General features: G+C 42.7%; 1 protein-coding gene across 2 annotated transcripts in view; it reads right to left on the bottom strand.

The window, feature by feature from the left end:
• sema6cb (semaphorin 6Cb) overlaps window positions 1-16,906 on the bottom strand; it is a 266,790-nt gene that overhangs the window by 224,207 nt on the left and 25,677 nt on the right. For both annotated transcript variants that reach the window (XM_079561863.1, XM_079561864.1), the window contains exon 2: window positions 10,198-10,285. The gene's annotated coding sequence lies outside the window, so the exon portion shown is untranslated. The remainder of the gene's footprint in view (window positions 1-10,197; window positions 10,286-16,906) is intronic.

Here is a 16,906-nt window from a genome sequence, read left to right as displayed (position 1 = left end):
CAAAGCAACATATACGACTTTAAAAAGGGAATATTGAGCTTTCTGGCACATTAAAAAGTTGTTCTTTTCTCCAAACACACACCTTGAAATGTGTTTTGTTTCATTCAGGCATATCCAATTATTTTATGTAGAACGACTGTGAAACCAGGGTAGGGACTAAAATAGAATCAATGGTTTAAAAGTTGTTTTAGATTGTAAACATACAATGCTGTAGTACAGTGGTTCCCAAACTGGTGTCCATGCACCCCTGCCCCAAGGGGTGAAGGAGAGAAAAAATAGGTGTCACAATCTAATAGAAATTGACCGGTTAAAACCGCCACATGGGAAACAATACAGGTGGAATACCGTCTACTCCAGAACCGAACCCCTAAAGGAGAGCTTTGGACCTGAGTGTGTAAAACTCCACGGACATGGCTGTGGCTGTGTGTCAGCCCCATAGACATAATAAATAGTAGACCTGCTCGCTCCTCAATGTTTACGTTAATGACTATGTTCGAGAGGGAAGCCATTTAAAGACGCCTCCTACCCTGCTCCAACCAAGCATGTTCCTAAAATTAGGGCATAAGGGCGAGATCTTCACTGTAGACTCAGACCCTGCGGGGCGTGTGGTTCAGTCGTAACCGTGCCTGCTCTTTTAGCTCTGATGTTACAGCCTGTCAATCAAAGTCAGGCCCTCATTAATATACAAGAATTCCAAAAAGTACCTTACTAAAACCCACCTGGTTTCATAACTCATACCTAACCCAGCGTTATCACAGGAGCAATATCTAGCTGTAGAAAATTTAACATTATTGGAAACCAAGCTTTACAGTTGCTCGTGCAGAACTAGCTTTTTCTGCAGCTCCGCTCGATGGAGTAATGGCCCCCTGCATGGTGGTCACAAACCTGTGCTACCCACGGCCATTGGTCAGCCCTCGCTACTACAGCAGCGCCAAAGTTTGATCGAGTTGTCTTAACTCTTAATAAAAAGAGAGGAAATGTCAATTTGGAACAGGTGTTTTCCTCTCATTCTGATCCAAGGAGCCGTGTTGTTCCCCTCCTCATGTCTGTCACATACATTTCATTTATACCTGCCAAGCTCCTTCACATTATTGAGAGCTTAAATCAATGCATTCGGATCTGTATAGCTACCAGCAGTAACCGTGAGAAAAATGCAGACCACTGTCCCAACCACTGTCTGATGTTCAGGATGAGCTGTAGGGCTGCTCGATTATTGAAAAAATAATAATCACAATTATTTTTGTCATAATTGAAATCACGATTATTCAAACAATTATTTGTTGCCTTTAAAAAAAAAAGAATATCTTTATTTTATTTATTAATCAAAACACTACACTACACTATGTTTTCTGGACAGTCAAAAAAGTACAAATGATTTCAAGTACGCCTTGATTAAAGAGAGGTCCCTGTTTCACACCTGCCCCCTGCTGGCCAGCCCTCACACCTGCGCAATTAAACTGAGCAGTGCGGCCTGATGACATCATCACACAGCACTGTTTGTTTTTATGTCAGTCAAAAGCATAAGCCATGGCACGTGAAAAGCGAAGGGAAAATAATCCCAGTGGCCTGAAATAACGCAAGTCTGCTTTGCAAAAAAATAAAAAATGGCCAAAGAAAAAAAATTAAAAATAAATTTGAATTTTTTGTTGTTGAAAAAAATACATAAAAAAATTGTAATCAATGTTTTGCGATTAAGATAAGATGATACTTTATTGATCTCACAGATGGAGAAATTGCATTCAATGAGAGAGCATCCGGCAGCAGCACCCATTCAGTGCGCACCACTCTTTTTCCACTCTTTTTTTTCTTTGGTGAAAGATCGTTGTGTTGCGGCCGCCATCTTCACTGTTTTGGTCACATGAGGAGCACTGGTTGATGGGAAATCCGTAGAAGATGACCACGGCGGTGGAGCTCTTGCGCTTGGCCACGATGTTCTTGGCCACACAGGTGTAGTTGGCCGTGTCGGACAGACGCGCCTGCTTGATGATCAGGTTGTGTCCACGGTGATGTAGAAGTTCCTGTCCTCGGCCGGGTCCATGATCTCGTTGTCCTTCAGCCACTCCACCCGAATGACCTGGAGGATGGAGAAACTGTAGCTGCCCTCTGTCTCCACTGATCATCTGAAACGGTGCACCGCCTCCTGGGCTTGTCCCCGTCTCAGAGCGTGGTGTCCTGCACTGGTCAGCTCCACCTCGTCTCTTCCTCTTCTTGATTATGCTAATTTTGTAATCGTTTACTGTTGTAATCGAAATTGTAATCGAATTTCGATTAATTGCACAGCCCTAATGAGCTGTTTAACTGGAACAAGGCAAAATACTCAGCTATTTAATTAGGCAAACACATTCTTAATAGCCTATCACCCAAACAAGCCAAAATTGTTCAAATATGGATAACTTGCTTGTGTTCATTGAAATAAAGGATTAAAAATATATTGTATTCGGCACTCTATATTCACAGCGTTTTCAATCGTGTCAAATTGGGGGTACGCGACAGGTCAACAGATACTTCAGGGGGGACACGGCTCCAGAAAGTTTGGGGACCGATGCGGTGGTGGAAATGACCAAGTTTGAAATGCACAAACCCCCTTTAATCAAAACTAGATTGTGTAGCCTTTTCAATTAAGCCTCGCCACTTGTTAGGCTTTACTGTTAATACCAGTTCTTAAGACAATTTCAGAGCGGCTTTGAAACGTCAGTATAAAAGCAATTCAACAATAAGGAAGACATTTGGGTTCGAACAAAGCATCGTCGAACTCGGCATCTGTTTTGTTCCCATAATAAATTCCATTAACCTTAAGCAGAGCGCATCCACGCTACAGGAGCCTCCAATTACCTATTACAAAGCACACATAAGCAATTAATACAGCAATCTCCCTTAATGCCCCGCCCGGGGAACTTCTCCATCGAGAAATGAGCAGCGCATCAGATAATGCGAAGAAAGTGCAGTCTCAGCAGGATTCTGGTGATGATAAAATAACAAACTTGAAGGTAATATGTTCACAAATGAACCGCCTCCGCAAAATCCTTTCAGAAGTGGGAGTGAGAGAGCGAGCCGCGTCCGAGACATTAAGTCAAACAATGTGCAAAGGCAGGGGATATTATGTAAACACGCCATTTACTGTCGGAATTAGCGACTATCAGATGGAGCAAGTACGCGGAATCGTAGGTAAAGGCTTATTTCAGCAAGATTTTGGAAGCTAAGAAAGTGCATGGTTATACTTTTATGACAGGAAAGCAATAAAACTAATGACAACTTTTCAATTCTGCCACTGGGTTTATTGATTTGATGAAGTTTTTCAAGCACATGGTCACATTTCATTAGACGTTTTTCACTAAACTGATCCCTTGTCCAATTGAAATTGTAACATGTAGCAAACTGTGGCGGCGTGGTTAGTGTGCCTTGTCTCACATTAATGGTCAAAAAGATGGGTTCAATGTAAGCTAGGGGGATATTTTTCCATGGGGACAACAAAGTACACCATAAGCTGAACCTGGGCTGATTGAGAGTAGTAGTAGTAGTAGTAGAACAATACATGCTGGCTCATAGGACCATCTAAGTACAGATCAATAAAGCACTGTACCTTTGACAGTATTAAGACATATCCAAATATAGAAAATATGAGTATAATGCCATAATACATCATCATCCATAGCTCAAAGCCAATTTTGGTGTGCCGCTGGCCGATAAGTTCAATGTCTTTTGCGCGAGGTCTGTCTCTGAGCAGAACAACAAGTACGGCCCTCCAGCACATCCATCGATATGACTAAACAGACTGGCCTGTGTGCGTTATACCGCCATCTCCGGTCAATAACCACATGCCGTGTCAATACTGCTCTTTTAACCACAGGCTGGAGGCTCGATGCAGCCGTCCCTCGCCTGCCCCGACGAGGACACAGCCGGATGTGTTCACAGAACAGCACTGGGGTGTCAGGAAGTCAATCGGAGGCTAACTGATTGGCTTTTCTGCATGAAGGACGGCACCTGCTTCACACTGGAACACAATAAAGATCACACCTGCCAACGTGCTTTGGTTGGGGATAATAATACAGTTGCCATAGTTATGTGAACTTTTGTGATAAATCTGACACTAAACTTGAAAACCCAAAGCAGAATCAAATCTCCAGTCTATCCAAGAAAGCAGCCCTGGAATATTTGGACTGGAGTGAGGTTATGAAAGCCAACAGCCCTAAGGCTCTTTATAACTTTACACCAGTCATCACATTTAAAGTCTGCTACTAATAAATGGTACATTATTGCTACAAATTTAGTACAATGTAATGTGCTGTGTAGCAGTGAAATAACTTGTTCCTGTAGGTTATATACATGATGGAATAATATGTAACTTTAGTTAAGTACAATATATCAAAGTGGTTTATAATAAATATATGTCAAATCAACTAATATATTTAACGACAAAAATAAACATGTCTCAAGCAGGAATACAGGCAAGTGGTTAAGGCTGCTGCACTTAAGGCAGAACACTGTTCAGACCTCAGCATCAAGGGTTCCCATCCCAATTTCCTGTTGGGTGTCAAAGCCTGTAAGTAGAGGTCGACCGATATGGGTTTTTCTAAGGCCAATGCCAATGCAGATTTTTTTAGGGATTTTAACTGGCTGATGTCGATATTTTTGACCAAAATTTTGGAGCACTTCATGTGAAAAAGTGAATAGTCCTCTTTTCTCTAGTGTGACATCAACACAGCCGTAAACGAGATGATTGATCATTTATCAAATATGTCAATGAATAAAATAATAAAACATGCATTTCATTGTGTTTTTTCTCAGTCCCCTTGAGGCCTAAGAAGTTGTGTGATGGGCTCATAATAAAGCCCTGACTGAGCCATTTCCAGTGCAAAAAATGGGAAATCACTTTCGGTTCTGGCGATATCGATATCCGCATTGGATCGGCCAATAGCTGATAGAGAAATTCCCAGATATCGGCCTGATATATCAGCCAGCCGCTATATTGGTTGACCTCTACCTGTTAGCCTAAAAATATTGAATGAATTCCAATAGATACACATTGCTGTAGTTTGCTGTAGTTTAGACCGTTACAAACATGTGCATAGGCAAGTGATTTGTTTGGTTTAGCAGCTCATATTTGGATCTTTCCCAAATGTACACTGTGAACTGAATAATAAAAATAATATTTTGGAACTTTAACATCAGCGTTTAAGGTCATAATGGAGACCTTATGATGTTAAACTGTTATCCTGTGATACACAGACATCACAAACACATACTCAAAGGCTTGATACAAAGGAAACTTGCAATAATTGCAGCAATGACATCCTTGACTAATAGTAGTAGTACTTTTGTATCCAAAGAGTACAGTAATTACAATCTCTTGCAGCTTCCCTACCAGTTCAGAACCCCTTATTAGATAGATGGGAATGAGTGATGAAAAATAGGCAACAGAAGTGTGAGTAAAAATGTGCTTGCTTTTGCTAAATTTAACATGCCACTATAACAAGTCAGTAAATGTATGAGCTCCCACTGCGGGCTACAGCATAAGAAAGTGCAGTCTCACACTGACAGGGCCACAGGCTCAGTTGGTGCAGCTCGTCCAATCAACACCGCTCTCCCATGAGAGCAGAACTCTCCCCAGAGGAATGGCACATACGCCGAGGTGAGCCCCTGGGACTTTTTACTTACGCTGGACCTCATTTCTTTCACCTCGTCAACCCCCCCTATCCCTGAACTTTGAAGTTCAGCCAGCACGAGGCTTTGAACACGCCACAATCTCCCCACCATGACCAGCCTGAGGATTAGCCCAGCACCGCAGGAGCCAGTGGAAAGGGGACAGAAGAAGGCAGGAGCTCCAGTAACAGCCATTCTGTGAGGGCAGTGTGTGCCTACCTCCAACCAGAGCAGGAGGGATTAACAAGCTACTGAGGAAGTAGAAAACACACCTCCAGCCTCTTCTCCACACCTCCTCTCACCCAATTTACAGCCGCTCCGAGGAGGCCGCTCACTTTGTAGAGCCACCCCCTGCTCCAGCTCACCACCTCTGGGACACTAAATCAACACCATGGGTTTAAGACAAGCAACAACCACATCTCACACCGTTAGGAAAATAAGGGCGAGAATATTGGGCTTTCGCCAAAGCCTCCAACACTAATCCGAACCACAGGCCAGCTGTAATTCATTTACTTCTGCTGTTTCATTCAGCATAGTATGTGCATGATCTAAAAACTAAGACTGAGTCCTTGAGTCCTTAGACCAGGGGTGGCGATCACACGGCTCTCCGCTAATTGTTAATTGTTAATTGTTAAATATTTCCCATAAACTGTAACAGTCTTTAAGAATCGTGGCCAAAAATCCAACCATAGTCCTACAGACCCTGTTTCCATCTCTACACATGAATGAGAGTCTGTATCTCTCTCCTTTTCGAGGCGGCGTGTAAAAGGCCTACTCAAAGCAGGATGTAGGTTAAACAACAGGCAGGCAGATCGTGGCACTGGGATCAGCTTCTGTGCTTTTCAGGTTTCTGATCAGCCTACTCGTTATTTGATGAATTGTGGCCTCATATTCACAGAAAAAAGATCTAAATTAGAAAATGGAAAAAAGCAGAGCTCTTATGTAGGATATTAATGCGAAGCACAACATCGTAATGCGGAAATACGCAAAGTCATTGACTTTTCTTTCACATGTGAGCAATGGCCGCTGGCTGCTCTGCTTTATGACCACGACACTGGGAGCCATTGCTCCGCCATTGCTCCGCCATTGCTGTAGTACCTCTGTATCGCCGCTAGTTCCCCATTGAAAAGCATTGGAGTTTAGACGCCTTAAAAACAACTTTAACGCCTGGTTTCAATTTTTTCAACACTAGACTAGTGTGGCTAGATATTCCTCCTTGGGTAACGCTGGGTTATTCTTTCGTAAGAAGAATTTTAGAAATCTCGTAGCGCGAGCTACACGTCACGCAAGGGCCGAGTCTACAGTGAAGATCCCGCCAGCCTCTCCCCCGGTGCTGCTCTGCTTTGCTGTGATCATGAGGAGGAAAAAGACCCGACAGCCTGTAGATATGTAGATATTGGATTAATAAACAGACATGTCACGAGGATTTCAGCTGCATCAGAGCAGGTCGGTCAGATGTTGTTTGTCAGTTCACCATCTTTTTGTGCATTTCTATCATTATGCTAAACTATTAGCCGCTAACTGTTGCTGTGTCTTCTGCTTCAAACATTTGCGATCTCTTGTTCACGTGTTTGTGTTTACATGGTGCGAGGGGTATGTGGGGGTGAGGCAAGTGTGTCGCTGTTTGCGAGTGTGGCGCACATGGTGGCGCATCTAGCGGCACTTGATGGGAATGCAAACTGGATTCCTTAGAGTACCTTTAATACTAATGGTATAGATTCAGAGCACTTTCCTCTGCAAGCGTCAAAGACATAACCTGATAGGATGATCATTTACAGTGTAGATGTCTTCATGTACAATTTAACGCTGTTCAATATACATTTCCAAAATGGGTGCTTTTATAGGCCCTTCAATGAAGGCACTTTATCTTTTTAAAGAACTTTGCAGATACAACTTTTAATGCTTGAAAGTGAATATAGTCTTGTGAAAATGATTCAACTGGATGGTAGCAGTAGCAGCAGTGTTCTCATCCAGAGGAGAGTGAAACAACAAGCCTCGGGAAAGAAACAGAGCCATCTCAGGAGTGAAGCACGGCCATCAGTGCTTTTAGTAATGGGCTCTTTTGTCTTATGGCGGCGCGAGTGGAGCTGGAGGACTTTGCCCTTCATCCTTTTGTTGTTGCACAGTCTCCAGTGCAAATGGGAGTACAGGGCCGGCGTCGTGGCTGTGTGTGAGGAGAGCTGGGCGTCCATGCGAGCACATCAGGCTGGAGCGGTCTTAATAAAGCTTCCCTCTATCCACCCCGGAGATCTCCTCACCCCAATTATACGGCTGACACCTCTCCACTCGGCAGCCGCGCATCCCACCCTCTGCGAGCCGCGCCCGGGCCAGCGTCTCAGCTCTGCTTTGCTGAGTAAAGCCCCGGAGACAGTGGCTGCTGGTGGCTCTCTTTCCATCAATAGTTATGCAACGTGGCCAAACAACATTAACTCATGTTGTGTGGAGTTGTGTGAAGAAACGGTGTCAGTAAGGCACCAGTCGGTTTTATCTTTTCACTGTGTGGGTTAAAAAGTCTTGAGATCAGTGGAGGATTGATCATTTCTGCTGGTTGCCAACACTTTACATACCAAACCTCTGTAAAAACAACTGGTGCAGTGTGTAAAGTATACGAAAAGAGGAATTTGCTAGATGTGATGCCTGCGGACTTCCTCTTCTGACCCTTTTTCAACTTTTCAACGTAAATGTATGATTGATTTACCAAAAACCTAATTGAAGCTTGAAAGTCTGTTGGCTACTTCAATAAAGAGGCACCAAGATTCCCATTTCTCCTCCCAACCAGCCATATGAAAGTTTACAGACACACCACTGCCTGAGCCAAAGTCCTCCTGATATGTCTATACTGATGTGCTCTCCATTCTGTTTATAGAGAAGCTTTGGCTTGGTGCAACATTTCCATGGTTCCAAGGTCACAGCAGACCTGCATCTGCCCAGCCATCTGCCCACAACTACTGTCCCAAGAGGCGCTTCGTCATCGCCCCTGCACAGCCCTGTCCTCTGCTGTCCACGCAAAACACTAGGCCACTCACGCACGGACTGATACTCAAGGCTACAGGTCTGACAGAAAGTTCAACAGATCTGCATGGCGTACTACGAGATGTCCTCTGACTGTTGATCAGCTTCGTCTACTAATAATCCATCAGGACTGGAGATAAAATCAAATTATGTGGCAAGGGGAAAACCAACAGCGCGAGCACTGAACTGTATGGACTTGGGACGTGAAGTGTCCAGATATGGCGTATCTTTTTTCTTGTTATCTTTGTACTGCATGATGCCTTTCACTAACCTGTTTTCAATCTTTGTACTCTCTTTAACTTAAAAAGCCGAACCACAGACAGAGGCTGCAAATTAAGCCTTACGAGCTTAACATGGGTAACCTAGTTGGTGGCAATGGTTTCTTGTACAGTCCCTGCCAAATAAACAAAGTATAATAATGATTGTTCTTTTCTAATAAATATGGCTTTTACTAATATATATATTTTTTAACATAAACCTGAGCTCAAACAAACAACAGACAACAGTATTATTTACACAATTGACTCCTCCAAATGTCAAACCAGGTGCTGATTAGGGCAGGGCGATACAGCCTAAATTCAATATCACAATTCAGTATTTATTTTTATTTTTTAACAGGGTACTAATTGATCTAATCAAGCAGTTTACATCCCTCATTTCATTTTACTTTTTAAGCACCTGTCTCCATTTTCTACAGTCAGTGTGCTGGTCTGATGGAGCTGGGTGGGTGATATGACAAAAATAGAATATCACAATTTTTGAATTATAAACTCCCGATTTCGATTTTATCCTAATTTTTGTTTATAGTAACAAAAATAACTTAAATTACACACTGAAAAAAAAACGAATGAATGAATATACTAATTTATTACACTTTGTGACAATCGACACAGCAAAAGTAGACTTAGAACTAACTCTATACATTAAAAAACACAATAAAACTCTAGACAATAAAAGTAGTAAAGGTTTGTTGTTGTTGTCCGTTGCTGAGAAGTCTCTTATGACCAAACTGCTGTGATGTGACTTCCTGTCACTGTCTGACCCTTTCACAATAAGAGTCTAACTGAAGCGCCAACATTCAGTGACTTTTATTGTGTAAAAGGCAAACCGGAAGCAGTTCGTAGGGTAAGGATGAAGGACACATTTGCTTCTTCGCACAAGTGCGTGCCAGCCAGGTAAATAAACAAACACACGCTGCGATCTATGCAGAGCAGCGGCGATCGTAAGACGGTCTAGTATCATCATATCACCCAGCCCTACGTGTCCACAACGATATTAAAAAAATATATATCACGATAACAATATGCGATACGATATGGTCCACCCCTAGTGCTGACACTGGCTGTACACGAACGATTAAAAAGCTCCGCGATAACCGTGACCGGCCAGTTCATCAACAAGCTTCCCATCTTAAAAAAACAAATCGGGGTTCCACGTAACCCTAGATCTTTCGCAAATATTTTGTCCATTCTGCTCACGTCTGATTAAAGTAAGTCCAATGAAGCCTGTGAGAGCACATTTCAGAATCAAAGAAGCATGACATACCTGGAGCAGCCGTTGTCTCAATAAAGCGCTCCACGGGGCGCGCGGCTGACAGGCTCGCACACCGGTTTAGACAGCGGATCAATAAGACCTGCGGGAATGAGAAAGGAGACGTTAGTGCTTTTACATCAGTTGTCAGTCCAGTTCCACGGCAACAAAGTGCCAAAACACGATGCTGTCTTCTTTACATAGTAATGCGGAAAACACATGTTGAAAATGTGGTTTGTTCTTGGATGGAGGCAGCTCCCAATCTGCCTGGCCAATCTGCTTCAGGGAAATCTATACATCGAGGGGAGGAAAATTAAAAAAAAAAATCAAAATCACCGTGTTATAACAACTCTTGCGTGATTGGTAATATGTCAGCTTTTAATGACAGCGCGCTCTCCCAAGAGCAACGCCGGATATTGTTTCACACATGCGTGAAAACCAATCAACGTCGATTCTGCAACGTAATCTCCGCGGGGGTTTGGAGCGCAGATGAAATAGGAGTTAAATATAAATTACATCTTGACAAGCAAATACCGGCTCTTTGTCATTCTCCAAATCCATTAACCTGGTTACTCTTCTGGAAAAGATGGTTGGAATCTCGATGTGAGATTTTAAATTAAGGACTTTTTATGTTTGGTTGTCAGAGCGCAGTGGGGGTTATTGGGTTCAATTGATTCCTCACTTCCAAGTTCAGTGTCGAGGCGAGCTGCAAATACGCACAACGTAAGAGAGACCAGAAGTAAGAGCTAATAACTCTTTCAGTTCTGAAAATCAGAACAGGAAGCTTTTCTTATTATGTCGCCCAGAAAATTGACTTTTAAAATTTAACTCTTTAAAGTCTCCCTCATATCTAAACCCTTTAGTATTAGAGGTGAATATTGTAGTGTTGTGCTCCTGATAAAGAGTCTCAAGTCTCGCACCCTCATTGGCCTTCGCTGTACAAATAATTGGGCTGGAATGATCTACTTTTGTCACGATCCAATATGTATCACAATACTCGGGCCGATCCGATAGATATTGCAATACAGTCAATAATTATTACTATGTAATATGTTCACCTTAAAAGGCCTTCAATTAGATTTGTGTCCCTAATAAATAAAGATTTGAAAAAGAAAAAAAATCTTTAAAGCCAGCAAATGAAAGAAGCTCGTAAAACAAAGTAAAAACTTAAAAATCCCTAAACTTTCAGAATGGATAAAAACCATTAAGATTTGTGGAGTTAAATACAAACTCACAGTCTTCAGCGTGAGCGGACAGATTCGATTGATTTACTTTTGCAAATCTCAGAGAGTACAACTTGTGTGCACAGTTAATCTTCCAAAAAGCCGCAATACTCAATTTAAGACATCACTTTAACTGCTTTTCATCAAAAACTTTTCCCACGGAAAACTAACTCAAACCTTTCCAAGTCAAAATCCCATCACGTTATCATTATCCTCCAGTTCCCATACACCAAAGCACTCCAAGTGCCGTCATTAAACTTGGCCTTTGAACAAGTTATTTGCTCTGCGTCTCTTAGTGCATCAGCCGGACTGCACTGTGATCAGTGTAAATCAGCTGGAACAAGCTTAGATAAGCACAAAAGTCACCGTTTATGGAAGAGTAGCAGCAAAGGCAGGTTTTATTTCTGCCTCGGAGCAGCCACAGGGGGAGCCCGAATCTGCAAACACTCCAAAAAAGAAAAAAGAAAAGAAAAAAAACTGCCTCTTCCTTCTGTAGGTGAAGTGGGTTTTAACACATCGGTCGGCTCAGGTCAAACTCCAGAGAAGAAAATGGAAAAGGACAAATGATTATCTGACCCGGTGCTTCCATAGAGCCCCCGCCTCATAACTGCTGACAAAACACAGAACTACTTTCTCTCTGTGTAAGCCATGTTTTGTGGAGGAGGAGGAGGAGGAGGAGGGTGAAATGAGGCCAGCCTGAGGCCTGTGCGCTGCCTGACCAGATGCTCCTGGTACAAGTCTGCAACAACCATGAACTCGCAACCTGCGCTGCTCCAACACTGATTACATCTCGACACGTGGATGCCCAGCTTCCAGTCTTAGAACAGTATTCAAATTCAGAACCTGAATAAGATTTTTTTAACAATACTTTGACATTTTAGAAAACATAATCATACTATCATATTATGGTGAAAACAAAAACAAAAAAAAAGTGATTATTGCACCTACAAAATGGCTCAAATCGAGTGAAGTAGCTGAGGAGAGATTTACCTTTACCTTATTGGGATGCGATAAGTTTTGATATTGTATCAATTTGTTCAATACGGCCTGTGAGAAACTCCTCCCCACATGCCGCCCCGTCTCCTGCGTCCTGCTTGGTAGAGTGCCGTTTGTTTGTAGCACCAGCTGCTAGCAGACAAGAGACGGCCATGGCGAGCAACAACGGGAGAGCAAAGTCACACAGATCAGGATTTGGGGTTTGCTATCGATATAATGACCGGGGGGAAGATAGTGGTGAATACAAATAAAACTGTGTGCAAGCATTGCCTCACAAGTGCACCGCACCTCTCCGGAAACACAACCAACATGATCGGCAATCTCCGGCATCATCGCTGTGCTGTACATTTGCTGCTCTGGGGTCAGTTTTTCTCCTCCAAAGAGATCAGTGAAGCACAAGAGAGGACGCAGATGCAACTTGGGAAGGAATAAGCTGTTTCAAATGTCAACTGTATGTGAAAAGATCTTGACATGCTGTTATTATTAGTCGTGCTCCGTATGGGGAATGCATGCAGCTTGCATACTATGAAATGCACGAGATAAAATGTAATGTATGCACGTTTGGGGTCAACTCCGTGGATGTTATGAAACTCACACGACTCTTGTATTAGATCAGCTGAACATATTATTATTCTCCCTTCAATAGTTTGTGCCTCTGTATAAATGACTCATTTTAAAAACAGAAAACTTATAATTAATCGCTTTCCCGAAATTGTTTTGACCTAGAAGCAACATGAAACACAATTAAACAGCCAAAAAAGTCAGTTTCAGCTGATAGTGATTGAAGTTGAGTTTGAGCCCTGGTTCCCACGATCTGCTGAACGCTTCTCCCTATGCAGTTTTGTCAAATAATGCCTATGGGACCAAAAACAAAATCCTCATTAAAAGAAGAAGTCACATTCACATAATATGGCGCCTTAAAACTATAAAATACAAAAAAAAAGCACTAGTTTAGGAGGAGATTTGTCCTTGGAGACGGTGGATGATTAGACAGACAATCGTATTCATCAGGAACCATCAATTAGCATTTTGATTTGGCTTTGATTGGCCCGCAGGCTGGGTGGGTTCGCGTGGAGACCGCTCGATGCCTCCCACGCACAGATTCTCCAGCTCTCTGCTAATGCCATCCCAGCGACGCTTTGATTAATCAACAACACAAGAGATTTAGTCAGTCATTATCCCCCAGCGAACGCGACCACCGACCACTGCTCAGCTCCCCACAGCATCCGGCAGCTTCACCGCGAGGACTATGCGGGCAGACTGACAACACTGCAGGAGGCACAAGTGTAGAAGGCAGGTCAAGTAAAAGGAAAAACAAAAAAACAAGATTCTCAGCAGCTGTGGACACATTTTGTCGTCCGCAAACCTGGGAGCCGTTTCTGTGACATCTCTGCAATGTCTCTGAGACCTGTCTGATACCAAGGAGATCTTAAAGAGATGTAAAACGGTGACTTCGCCACTTCCAGACGATTTAGCTGTCACGCTGTCTGGGGAGGTTGTGGAGACATCTCCGAGACGTCAAGAGGAAGTGATTTGGTGAGCGAGGGGTCGCGACTGCCAGCTGTGATCGGGCTTCGCAAAGAAGAGCTCAAAGTAATTATGTCATTGGAGTTTTCACTTTTTACACTTCTTACACAGGCCTATATCATGCAAAATCGACTTTTTGGAGCTTTTAGCCATGTTGTTATGCTATTTCCTTATCAAAAATACCCCCAGAGTGGTTTCTGGCTTCATTCAAGCAGTTCTCAGCAATCCTCCTGAATCCTGCTCTCTGACATTTTTTACGTCATAGTGTCAAACAGGAAGAGCCCGACGTCTGTAATGTAATGTCCTACGGCCTGGTTTTAATTTATAAAACAGCTTTACAAAAAAAAAAAAAAAAAAGGAAGCGCTTCCAGGTCAGGGCTGAAAACAAACACAAAACAAACGCACCCCCTGAGCGTCTGAACAGATGTCATGTTTGCACTGAAGAATGTGAAGAAGGAGCTCTTTCTAACCTACTCTGGACACACCTGTTCTTTTTTCTTACCAAACGATAATGTCGCGGAGAAAAGCACATTTGGCTACGAGAGGTACAGGACTTTCTTCTACCTTCCTAAAGAAGAGGACACTTGCCAGAAGTTGGAATTTCTTTCCGGGATTCAGCGACTATCATCAAAATAGTGTTTTTCTGTGACTGTCTCTTGATGGATGTTTGGTGAACCTTCACCAGAATCAAAGTGGATTAACTTTTATAACCAACGCGAGTCCCCAATGTGATGGAGAGGCCAGGACAGAGCGGTGGTGAATCAAAACGCGTGTTAGCTTGTGTGTGTTAGCGTGTGTGTTAGCTTGTGTGTTAGCCATTTATGAAGCTGTGTTGCAGATGTCAACTCCTTATAACTGCACCGTGAAGTAACTTCACTTATTGCTGTGATATTTATATTTATTTTACTGCTAATATTGCATGGGCAGATCCGCTCGGAGAGAGGGGGCGGAGTTAACTGAATGGAAGCGTCTTGTATTCCAGGTTTGCAAAATACCCCCAGAAAATATTTCTATTTCTCACAAAAAATAGTATTCCATAGTGGTAGAGGTATAATATATCATATAAATGCCTATACTTAACTTTGGGATGGTTAAAATAGCATGATACAGATCCTAAGTTATTTTGGACATTTGGGAATTTTATTTTTCAAAATGTTAGCAATAAACAGAAGCACGCACACACAAAACTGGATATTATTGGGAATAAACTTTAAAATGTACACAAGTGAAGGCTGGTCATTAGGAGCGGAGATTTGTATAGTACTGCATAAAGAGTAAAAAAAAAAGTATACTTCTTAACTAGGGGTGGGAACCTCTGGGTAGCTCACGATTCGATACGATACATGGCTTACGACAACGATTATCTCACGATACGCCAATACTGCCATAATCGATATATTGCACAAAACTAATCTATGCTACATCACGATAAAAAAAACATGCTACTTATAATCTTCATTTGAACATACTGCATATTATTCATCATTTACATTTCTTTTCATGTGCTTTGAACCACTTTTATAAATGATCCCTGACTTACACACTGAAAATGGGTGTATAGAACTGTCAGTGACTTCATTTACAACTAAATAAACAAGAAACCACGGTCCTATTTTAAAAGGAAAAAATCAACCCCAGATTAATCTTCTTTATATGATTAAGTAATTTATTTGTGTGACAGTGTTTGGTCCAAGTGCTTACAACTGTAGTGCTGCCCCCTGCTGTCCTGACTGAATTCTTGATCATTATTGGCCTCTATTGACTGTGAAAACAGTGGAGCACTGCTGCCTCATTAATATGCATGACTCTGCTCATTAACATGCATGATATCATCGATATCGTAAAAAAAAGCATCGGTATCGTATTGTACTGCAAAATATCGCGATGTATCGGAAAATCGATATATTGTCACACTCCTATTCTTAACTTCTCTTTTCTTTCTTTATTGGGTAATAAAACAGACTTTAACCATGAGTCTTTTTGGCATGGAAGAGAATTCTTGTAGGTCTGAAGTACTAAAGAATTCAATATCTTTAGCCAATATGAATATTGTGTCCATAGTGTTCACACTCAAATTATTTTCAGATGTTCGGTGAGGACAGCCAGGATTACATGCATTTTACTACATGTTCACAGCGTTCTGTGTTCAGTCGTGAATCATTTCACAAAACGCTGCGATACATTCGGACATTGACTTTTCTGGCGTGTTTGACCCGTCATGTGGCAGACAGACTTGTGTTGCCCTCCTGCTCTATCAAAGGGGAAACATGTGGCCAGTGTCCTGTTTCAGTGAAGGTCGTTCCTGTAATCGCTCGGAGGTCCCAGTCCCTTCCTTTGTACCGTATTGCTTTACTCCACAGGGGGGCGGGAGGTAAGTGGTTTGACCCCGCCAGCCGATATCCGCTGCATGACCCCTGACCCTTGACCCCCGGCTGGGTCGTCTTGAGGCAGCCCGACAGAGGTTTGTGTGTCCTGGCTGCATGTCTGATGCTAATGTAGTCCTCGTGTCCAGGAGGTGGTGATGGGGGAGGAGGGTGGCAGGGGGGGGGGGGGGGGGGGGGGTGGTTGATCCGGTCCACCTTGAGGGCGGTAAATTCAGCAGAGCAGCTCAAGGTGGGACGACCCGCGCGTGACCCGGCTGCGGAGGCGCAACAGCAGCATGGAGTGAGCTGTGGTCAGGGCAGCCAAAAGTGAATTACGGTCAATTTAAAAAAAGGAGTGGCTGATGTGATTTTAGCTGATCATTTTGTTGGTGTAGACATGGCTGCTGCGTGTCTCCACATGATTAAAAACAGATCGTTGAACTTTAGGCAGATAAACAGTACAGATGTAAAAGTATTGGCAGTGTCAGGACAACATCAAATTTAAGCCTGCACAATTAAGTGCCATTTGAATGGGAGCAATTACTAAAATGGTCAAAATCCCATTTACGCAGCACAATATTGTTTGCAAACACCAAAGATTATTTGGTCTCCATG

The sequence above is a fragment of the Gobius niger genome (assembly GCF_951799975.1).
Source record: "Gobius niger genome assembly, chromosome: 8".
In the NCBI taxonomy this organism is placed as follows: domain Eukaryota; kingdom Metazoa; phylum Chordata; class Actinopteri; order Gobiiformes; family Gobiidae; genus Gobius; species Gobius niger.
Note: the sequence above shows the minus strand (reverse complement) of the source record. Positions and strands in the feature narration are given on the sequence as shown.